Here is a 9,269-nt window from a genome sequence, read left to right as displayed (position 1 = left end):
TGTATGTATGTATGTATTTATTTATTGTATAAAGCACTGAGAAAACTTAAATATTGGGGATTAACTAATATAGGTACCAGTATGGAGTGTTTTAAAAAAAAAAAAAATTGTAATGGTTTTCAGTTTAGGAAAACAACAAAACAACAAACTAAATTAATTACAGAATATAACGTTTTGTCTCCTTGACGTTTTTCAATAATATTTTGAAGCGCGCACACACACACACACACACACACACACACACACACACATATAGTGTATTCACACTCCGCACGTATAATATATATATATATATATATATATATATATATATATATATATATATATATATATATATATAAAAACAAAAAATTGTGAAACACTACACAGTATAGTTCACTCTTTATCATTATGACAAATATCATACAAATGCTGTGGTAAACTAAGCCGTTATTACGTATTTTGTTAAACTATTTTTTTCCTGTGGTCATCATCATGTGTACATAAAATCACGACAGTAAGACGGGTGGTTAATTATTTAAAATGTGTGAGGGGTGCAAGTTTATTCTAAACTGTATTGGATGTTGAACTCATATCAACATCAAATAATTTGACGGCAGAGGGAAATCGTGTAGAAATTGGGCCCCTTTTGGGGGGTGGAGTGGGAGACGGGGGAGGAGAAAAGGATTTTGGAAGGTTTTCTTTGTCCTCTCCTGGATTTAGGACCCCGACTGAGGGACTGGGGAGGTCACATGGTCCAAACTCAAACGGGTTAAAGGGGAGTCCTTTTGTTTCATTTGAGAAGGGACATTAAATAAAGCGGAGTGCTGGATAATATTGGGACCATTCCTTGAAGGAATTATTTACACAGTTGGCAGCAAAAGAGCTATAAATTAATTGTAGGTAAGAACATATCTTCTTGCCTTTAAGTGCACGTTTTTGAATTTTAGTATGCTTTTTATTATCCCATGTAGTTCGTGAATATTTTTTTCGCGCTTTTTGGTGAGGTGTAAAATAGAAATTACTCTTACTCAATAACAAGAAAGGTAAATCATTTTTCTGCCGTGGCTGGAGAGGACTGTGTAGTCAGAGGTGTAAAAAGGGGACATTTTTTTAACTTCACATGTTTTAACTTGAGAAAAACGTAATTTTTATATGGCTGCTTTGAAATAATCGTTAATTAACGTGGTGGGACATTTGAGTACCCATGTGTTTTGTCTTTAAAAAAATACCAATTTTCTTCACATAGTTTGAACCAGCAACCTGAAAACAAAAAACGTTATTTCTGGAGGAATTGTTTTACGTTGTTTTAATGTTGTGAAAATAGCATCGGTCTGGGGTATTTTAGTGGGGAATCACTGTTTATTGTTCTGTAAACGGGATGGCTTTTACCCCCCGTGTATTCATTATACCCAAAGTAACATGACCTATAAGAAGTTTGTTAGAAAAAGTAGTAGAAGCGCTAATTGAAGTATTAAATTGCTGTTTTGTTTTTGATGTATGCTACTACAGACGTTGTGAGAGTGTAATTACAAACAATTGTGCTATCCTGTTCCATCAGATTACTTTTCTTAGAAGAAAATATAGACAACTTAATGGATGTTTGCTTCTGCCGCCGGGTCTGCGTACCTTGGCAAGAATGGACACGTTGCTTGCAGATGCTAGTCACAGCTGTTTTTTTTTTTTTTTTTTTTATTATGTATTTCTACTAAGTTTTTAGTAGCCTACTTTTTAAGAACATGCTAGTTTTAAACTCACAATTGTGCACCCCCAAATTAGCTACTTTTAACGTTAGAGTACATCAATTATTTTTACTGTGGGTTGCTTTTATTACCTTGTTTTTTTTTTTTTTTGACACGTTTCTCCTTTTTTGTCAGTCCAGGAACTCTAGGAGTAATTGCGGACAAATTTGGGTTTAATTGGAAACCGGTGATTCTATGAAAGGGGAGTTAATAAAAACACAGTTCTACATTTTTTTTAACACGTTGCGAATACCATAACCGGATATTTAAGTGAGGCTTTTTTTCAACTTTTAAATAGTTATGGGTAGTATTTTGTTAGCGTACCAACTATCATGTTGGTCGGTTAAACCTACTGGTACTTTCTAAAACTAGATTTAATGGCTCTTCTCAATCTAAAATCCAATAAAAAGACAGTTTCTGATGAGAACTGTTAATGAGAACTCTGTATTCACACTTCACACGTTAATCCATGCAAATAGTCCCAGACACTGATTCACATTCAATGATACGAGTATACTCCCACGTCGGCACAGATCTGCAGAAATGCTTTTAAGTGGCATAGTGAGAAGGACATGTTAATGGCTCAAGGTGGTGTAGAGGCCCCAACAAATTGCTGTAACCTTCTAAAGTAAATTAACACCTTTTTTAAAAAAAACTGAAACTTTTGGCCTAGCATCTCCATTCCGCTAAATTTCCATATCCTAGGGCAGATCTCAAAATATACCCCTTCAGGCACAACCGATAGAGGCTAATGCACCATGCCATTAGAACATAAGAACATAAGAACATAAGAAAGTTTACAAACGAGAGGAGGCCATTCGGCCCATCTTGCTCGTTTGGTTGTTAGTAGCATATTGATCCCAAAATCTCATCAAGCAGCTTCTTGAAGGATCCCAGGGTGTCAGCTTCAACAACATTACTGGGGAGTTGATTCCAGACCCTCACAATTCTCTGTGTAAAAAAGTGTCTCCTATTTTCTGTTCTGAATGCCCCTTTTTCTAAACTCCATTTGTGACCCCTGGTCCTTGTTTCTTTTTTCAGGCTGAAAAAGTCCCTTGCGTCGACACTGTCAATACCTTTTAGAATTTTGAATGCTTGAATTAGGTCGCCACGTAGTCTTCTTTGTTCAAGACTGAACAGATTCAATTCTTTTAGCCTGTCTGTATATGACATGCCTTTTAAGCCCGAATAATTCTGGTTGCTCTTCTTTGCACTCTTTCTAGAGCAGCAATATCTTTTTTATAGCGAGGTGACCAGAACTGCACACAATATTCAAGATGAGGTCTTACAAGTGCATTGTACAGTTTTAACATTACTTCCCTTGATTTAAATTCAACACTTTTCACAATGTATCCGAGCATCTTGTTAGCCTTTTTTATAGCTTCCCCACATTGCCTAGATGAAGACATTTCTGAGTCAACAAAAACTCCTAGGTCTTTTTCATAGATTCCTTCTCCAATTTCAATATCTCCCATATGATATTTATAATGTACATTTTTATTTCCTGCGTGCAGTACCTTACACTTTTCTCTATTAAATGTCATTTGCCATGTGTCTGCCCAGTTCTGAATCTTGTCTAGATCATTTTGAATGACCTTTGCTGCTGCAACAGTGTTTGCCACTCCTCTACTTTTGTGTCGTCTGCAAATTTAACAAGTTTGCTTACTATACCAGAATCTAAATCATTAATGTAGATTAGGAATAGCAGAGGACCTAATACTGATCCCTGTGGTACACCGCTGGTTACCACACTCCATTCTGAGGTTTTTCCTCTAATCAGTACTTTCTGTTTTCTACATGTTAACCACTCCCTAATCCATGTACATGTGTTTCCTTGAATCCCAACTGCGTTCAGTTTGAGAATTAATCTTTTGTGCGGGACTTTGTCAAAAGCTTTCTGGAAATCTAAATAAACCATGTCATATGCTTTGCAGTTATCCATTATCGATGTTGCATCCTCAAAAAAATCAAGCAAGTTAGTTAGACACGATCTCCCTTTCCTAAAACCATGTTGACTGTCTCCCAGTACCCTGTTACCATATAGGTAATTTTCCATTTTGGATCTTATTATAGTTTCCATAAGTTTGCATATAATAGAAGTCAGGCTTACTGGTCTGTAGTTACCTGGTTCAGTTTTGTTTCCCTTTTTGTGGATCGGTATTACGTTTGCAATTTACCAGTCTGTCGGTACCACCCCTGTGTCAAGAGACTGCTGCATGATCTTGGTTAGCGGTTTGTAAATTACTTCTTTCATTTCTTTGAGTACTACTGGGAGGATCTCATCCGGCCCAGGGGATTTGTTTATTTTAAGAGCTCCTAGTCCCTTTAACACTTCTGCCTCAGTTATGCTAAAGTTATTTAAAACTGGATAGGAACTGGATGACATGTGGGGCATGTTGTCAGTATCTTCCTTTGTAAAAACTTGTGAAAAGTAATCATTTAACATATTTGCTATTTTTTTTTCTTCCTCTATGATTTTGCCATTTGTATCTCTTAAACATTTAATCTCCTCTTTGAATGTTCTCTTGCTGTTGTAATATTGGAAAAACATTTTGGAATTGGTTTTAGCTTCCTTAGCAATGTTCATTTCTATTTCTCTCTTGGCCTTTCTAACTTCCTTTTTGACTTGCATTTGCAGTTCTGTGTACTCTTTCTGTGTACTTTCTTTTTGGTCCTTTTTTAATGCTCTGTAAAGTGCCTTTTTTCGCTGAATATTTTTTTTTAATTGATCTATTAAACCATTTTGGCAATTTAGTTTTACATTTAGATTTGTCTACTTTAGGGATATAATTGTTTTGCGCCTCTAGTACTACGTTTTTGAAGAACAACCATCCTTCTTCTGTGGGTGTTTTCTCTATTTTACTCCAATCTACTTCTGTTAGTCTCTGTTTCATACCTTCATAGTTTGCTTTTCTAAAATTGTAAACCTTAGCTTTAGTCTTTACTTTTGAGGATTTAAAAAACACTTCAAATGAGACCATGTTGTGGTCTGAGTTTGCCAGTGGTTCTCTGACCTCTGTTTTAGTTATTCTATCTTCGTTATTTGAAAAGACTAAATCAAGGCATGCCTCCCCTCTAGTCGGTGCCTTGACAAATTGTGTTAGGAAGCAGTCATTTGTCATTTCCACCATTTCTATTTCATCCTTCGCGCTACCCACCGGGTTTTCCCATTTTATTTGGGGGAAGTTGAAATCCCCCATTAGTATGGCTTCTCCTTTGCTACACACATTTCTAATGTCATTGTATAACAGATTATTGTGCTCACCGTCTGAATCTGGCGGTCTATAGCATGCTCCTATTATTATGCCTTTTGAATTTTTGTCTGTTATTCTGACCCATATTGATTCGGTTTTATTTTCTTTGTCCAGGTTTAACACCTGGGCTTCAAGACTGTTTCTTATGTATAGCGCTACCCCTCCTCCTCTTCTGTCCTGCCTGTCTTTCCTATACAGTGTATACCCACAAATATTATATTCGTCCCCATCACTCTCAGATAACCAAGTTTCTGTAACACCTATCACATCATAGTTACCTGTTAGTGCAGTAGCTTCAAGTTCTAGAATTTTGTTTCTGATACTTCTAGCATTTAGATAAACACATTTAATGGTTGTCTTACCTGAGTTGTTGTTCTTGTTTTGATGCGGTCTCCCTTCTGTTTTTTTGTTGATTTCTCCCCCCTTCCTTTCTAGTTTAAATGCTTCCGAACCTGCTCGAGGATCTTTTCTCCAAGTAGACTAGTTCCCTTGTTATTTAAATGCAGTCCATCCCGTCTATACAGATAGTCCTCGTTGTAGAAAGTGGTCCAATGATCAAGATAGGTGAAGCCTTCCCGTGTGCACCACGTCTTCAACCATTCGTTTTGATTTATTATTTCCAGCTGTCCATATGGTCCTTTGCAAGGTGCGGGTAGTATACCAGAAAATACCACAGTTTTGGTTTTCTCTTTTAATTTCCTTCCTAGCTCTCTGAATTTGTTTTGCAGGGATTTTGGTCTGTCTCTTCCAATGTTGTTTGTACCGATGTGGACGACTACTACCGGGTCGTCTCCTGTTCGTTCTAGGAGCCTGTCCACGTTCTCAGTGATGTGCTTGACCGAGGCTCCCGGAAGGCAGCACACTGTTGTAGTAAGGGGGTCCAAACTGCGAACTGAACTTGCTGTGTTTCTCAATATGGAGTCCCCAACAATCATGACCTCCCTTCTTTTTACTGTCTTGTCACCACTGTCAATAGGGTCCTGGATGTTGTTCCTTTCATTCTCTTGTTGTTGGTTCTGCTCATCACAATTCTGAAGTGACTCAAATCTGTTGGTTGTTTTGATTTCTGGTGGTGTTTGACGAAGTTTCTTTTTTTCCCTGCTTCTGCCTACCTGAACCCAGCTGTTCTGACCTTCTATCTCCCTGGTGGCTTTCAGTCTGTTAGGGGTGATGCAGACTTCCATGAATTGTGGGTGTGCCAGTTCCTCAAGATCCTGTTGCTGTCTCACTTCCTCCAGCTCCATTTCTAGCATGCTTACTAGTTTATGCAAATCCTGGATCGTGCGGCACTTTACGCACACTTGGTTTAGCTCCGCTGGGTTTTCTCGGATTTCCCACATCAAGCAGGTGTCACAGATTACTGGCTTGAAGACCATGTTGAGGGTTTTTTTTTTTTTTTGAAGTTTAGTTTCTTCTGCAGCCGTCAACCTGCTTTCAAACTGCTTCGAAACTGCGCTGTACTTTTCCACGCTGTACTTCTCCCACTCGCTGTCGCTGGTTAGATTAAGCAGCTGTTTTGAATGTTTATAGTGTAATTACTGCTACATAATCCCCTGTCTGGGGTGTGTATATTCCCTGTTTTACATATTGCAGCGACCCGGGCAGCATGGTTTGTTTCTGGACTTTTATGCTGTCTTGTTTGTCACGTGGGTGTTGCCTGTTTGTTGTGGTTTGGGTCACGCCCAATTAGGTAGATCAGATGAGGAGGAAGGGGACAGCGTGTGTATGTGATTGACGGCTAGACGGGATGGTCGGTTGGCTGATTAGGATTAAGGGTATGAGCAGTTTCCAGGGAGACGGAATGTTTGGGGGGTCTCTGGAGACGTGACGGTTGGATAAGGTTGCTTGGTAGAGGTGTGAGAGGATTAAGAGTGTATTGTGTGTATGTCTAGAGAATTATTTTAATTATTTTTTATTTGTTTTGGCGTGGTCACAGCCCACATTGATTTGTGTTTATTTAATAAATATTGAATTTACTTTAAAATAACTCTGCCTCTGATTTTTACAATCATTACATTGGTGTCAGAAGTGGACGCAGGTACCCCGGCACGCACTTGTCGGACTCTAGCCTGGTGAGCAAGTCCAGGGCGGACTTGAGGCTAGCAGGGTAGAGTGAAGCGTGCACGGGGAAGGCAGCAGAGCTGGTAGGTGATCAGAAACGAAAACATAAGCCCCATATACGTTCCTTGCAAAGGAGCCTGCTCTTTTGTACAGCGGTATTGGCGCTATGCTTCAGTGCGAGAGGTCCCTGGTTCGAGTTCACTCTCCGTCTGTGTGTGGATTGCCTCGCCCTGTGTGATGCGCCTGCCTGCGGGAACTGAGATAGTTACAGTGTTGCACATTATTTAGAGAGACGTTAATCAATTGAGATTCAATTCTTTTAGTTATTGAGTGTAAGCGAATGGAGCATGTCTCTATTTCCCTTGCGTTTTTACAAGTGCATACAGGATTGACAAGGTGAGGCTTTTGAACCATATGGAGTTTGGGCTCCTTAGTACTGGTTTAAAAACTAGAGTGGTACACAAGAGAGCCAGTCAATGTTTTGATATGGATTGGACAAATTAGAGAGAAATGAGAATGTGAATTTATTATTATTTTTAAACTTTGTAACAATAAGTGCTACATCTGTAAAGTGACACATTTGCAGTCCTACAGCGCATTAGCCAGTGCTCAATAAAGTAGTCCTTTTTAAGTGTCCAGGGAGGGTCATCATATACCAAAACTGTTTTGAATGTACTGTAGTGTGAATTAGTTTGGAATGAGTTTGGGCAGTGGAATGCGTTTTGAGTGGCTTTCTTTTAGGCCTGTTATACAGGGACCCGAATCTACAGGGTTTGGACAAAAAAAATTGAAATGCCCACCATTACACTGTCGCCTATAGGTTGGAACCATTTGGAGCAGCCAAGAAGGCAATGACTTGAATTGAATTGACTTGACCAGTCAGCAAGGTGTTTACATTGGTATTCCCAAAACAACATTCCTCCACAGCTATGTCCAAAAATCACTTAGAACTTTAGAATTGAGACATTGATTAAAAACAAAAAAACAAAAAAACAAAACACACTTTAGATCTTAACATTGCGTTATCAAAGAAACTACAAAATGATATTGCAGAAGTCTAACGGAAGCCTTAATAGTACAGAGTATTATGTTAGATTTCAATGTTTTATATTTTTCAGTATGTCTTTTTTGTTAAGCATATGGAAAGCTACAAAGTGATATGTAATTCAATATGTTAATGTACCACTATTCTGCAGGTTTCATTAGACTTTATGAAGCAAAATCAGTTCTTTGGCAATAGCTGTGGATCCCCCTCCAGTTCCTTCATGGCCCTGCCAATGCATCAACCCTGTGATAGTTTCAATGCTGTCTTTTGGCTGAAGTTTTCTGAATTAGATTTGGCGGCAGGCAGGTTCTCGATTCTAACTTGATTTGGACAGTTGTGGGCCACCCCCCCCCCCCCCCTTTTTTTTCTTGTCCTCAGCTTACTATCTTCCCACTCTTGGTAAATAGCTGCTCTTGCTTCCTGCCAAATGTTCACGTCAGTTGAGCCTGTCAGATTTCTTTCCACTCTTGGTTTCTTCCTGTTTCTCAGTCTGTTTGCATGTCCATCCTGTGGTAAGGACCATGGTGTCTGTTCGGTAGTCTTATGTCCTTCTCTCAGGCTGTTTTTTGAAAGTCTTTCATTGCTTCTATACCCACTCGTGTCATCCCCTTGCTCCGAGCATACTGTTTCCGGAGAGCCCAAGTAATTGGTAATACTTTATATATATATATATATATATATATATATATATATATATATATATATATATATATATATATATATATATATATATATATATATATAGTACTGTGCAAAAGTTTTAAGCAGGTGTGAAAAAATGCTGTAAAGTAAGAATGCTTTCAAAAATGGACATGTTAATAGATTATATTTATCAATTAACAAAATGCAAAGTGAGTGAACAGAAGAAAAATCAAAATCAAATCCCTATTTGGTGTGACTGCCCTTTGCCTTCAAAACTGCATCAATTCTTCTAGGTACACTTGCACAAAGTCAGAGATTTTGTAGGCATATTGTCAGGTGTATGATTAAACAATTATACCAAACAGGTGCTAGGTTGAAACACAATCATTAACTGAAACAGAATCAGCTGTGTAGGAGGAATAAAACTGGGTGAGGAACAGCCAAACTCAGCTAACAAGGTGAGGTTGCTGAAGACAGTTTACTGTCAAAAGTCATACACCATGGCAAGACTGAGCACAGCAACAAGACACAAGGTAGTTATACTGC

At 38.4% G+C, this 9,269-nt stretch overlaps 1 protein-coding gene across 4 annotated transcripts in view; it reads left to right on the top strand.

The window, feature by feature from the left end:
* The first annotated feature begins 693 nt into the window (after nt 1-693).
* The window catches only part of LOC121323496 (gap junction gamma-1 protein-like), a 20,305-nt gene continuing 11,729 nt past the window's right edge, over nt 694-9,269 (top strand). For 2 of the 4 annotated variants that reach the window (XM_041264589.1, XM_041264591.1), the window contains exon 1: nt 694-878. The gene's annotated coding sequence lies outside the window, so the exon portion shown is untranslated. Of the gene's footprint in view, nt 883-9,269 lie in introns of all 4 variants that reach the window. The other 2 variants (XM_041264587.1, XM_041264588.1) reach the window with 1 other exon arrangement.

Source organism: Polyodon spathula, chromosome 11 (genome assembly GCF_017654505.1).
Source record: "Polyodon spathula isolate WHYD16114869_AA chromosome 11, ASM1765450v1, whole genome shotgun sequence".
In the NCBI taxonomy this organism is placed as follows: domain Eukaryota; kingdom Metazoa; phylum Chordata; class Actinopteri; order Acipenseriformes; family Polyodontidae; genus Polyodon; species Polyodon spathula.
The sequence above is the reverse complement of the archived record's forward strand: the minus strand, read 5'-3'. Positions and strand labels throughout refer to the sequence as shown.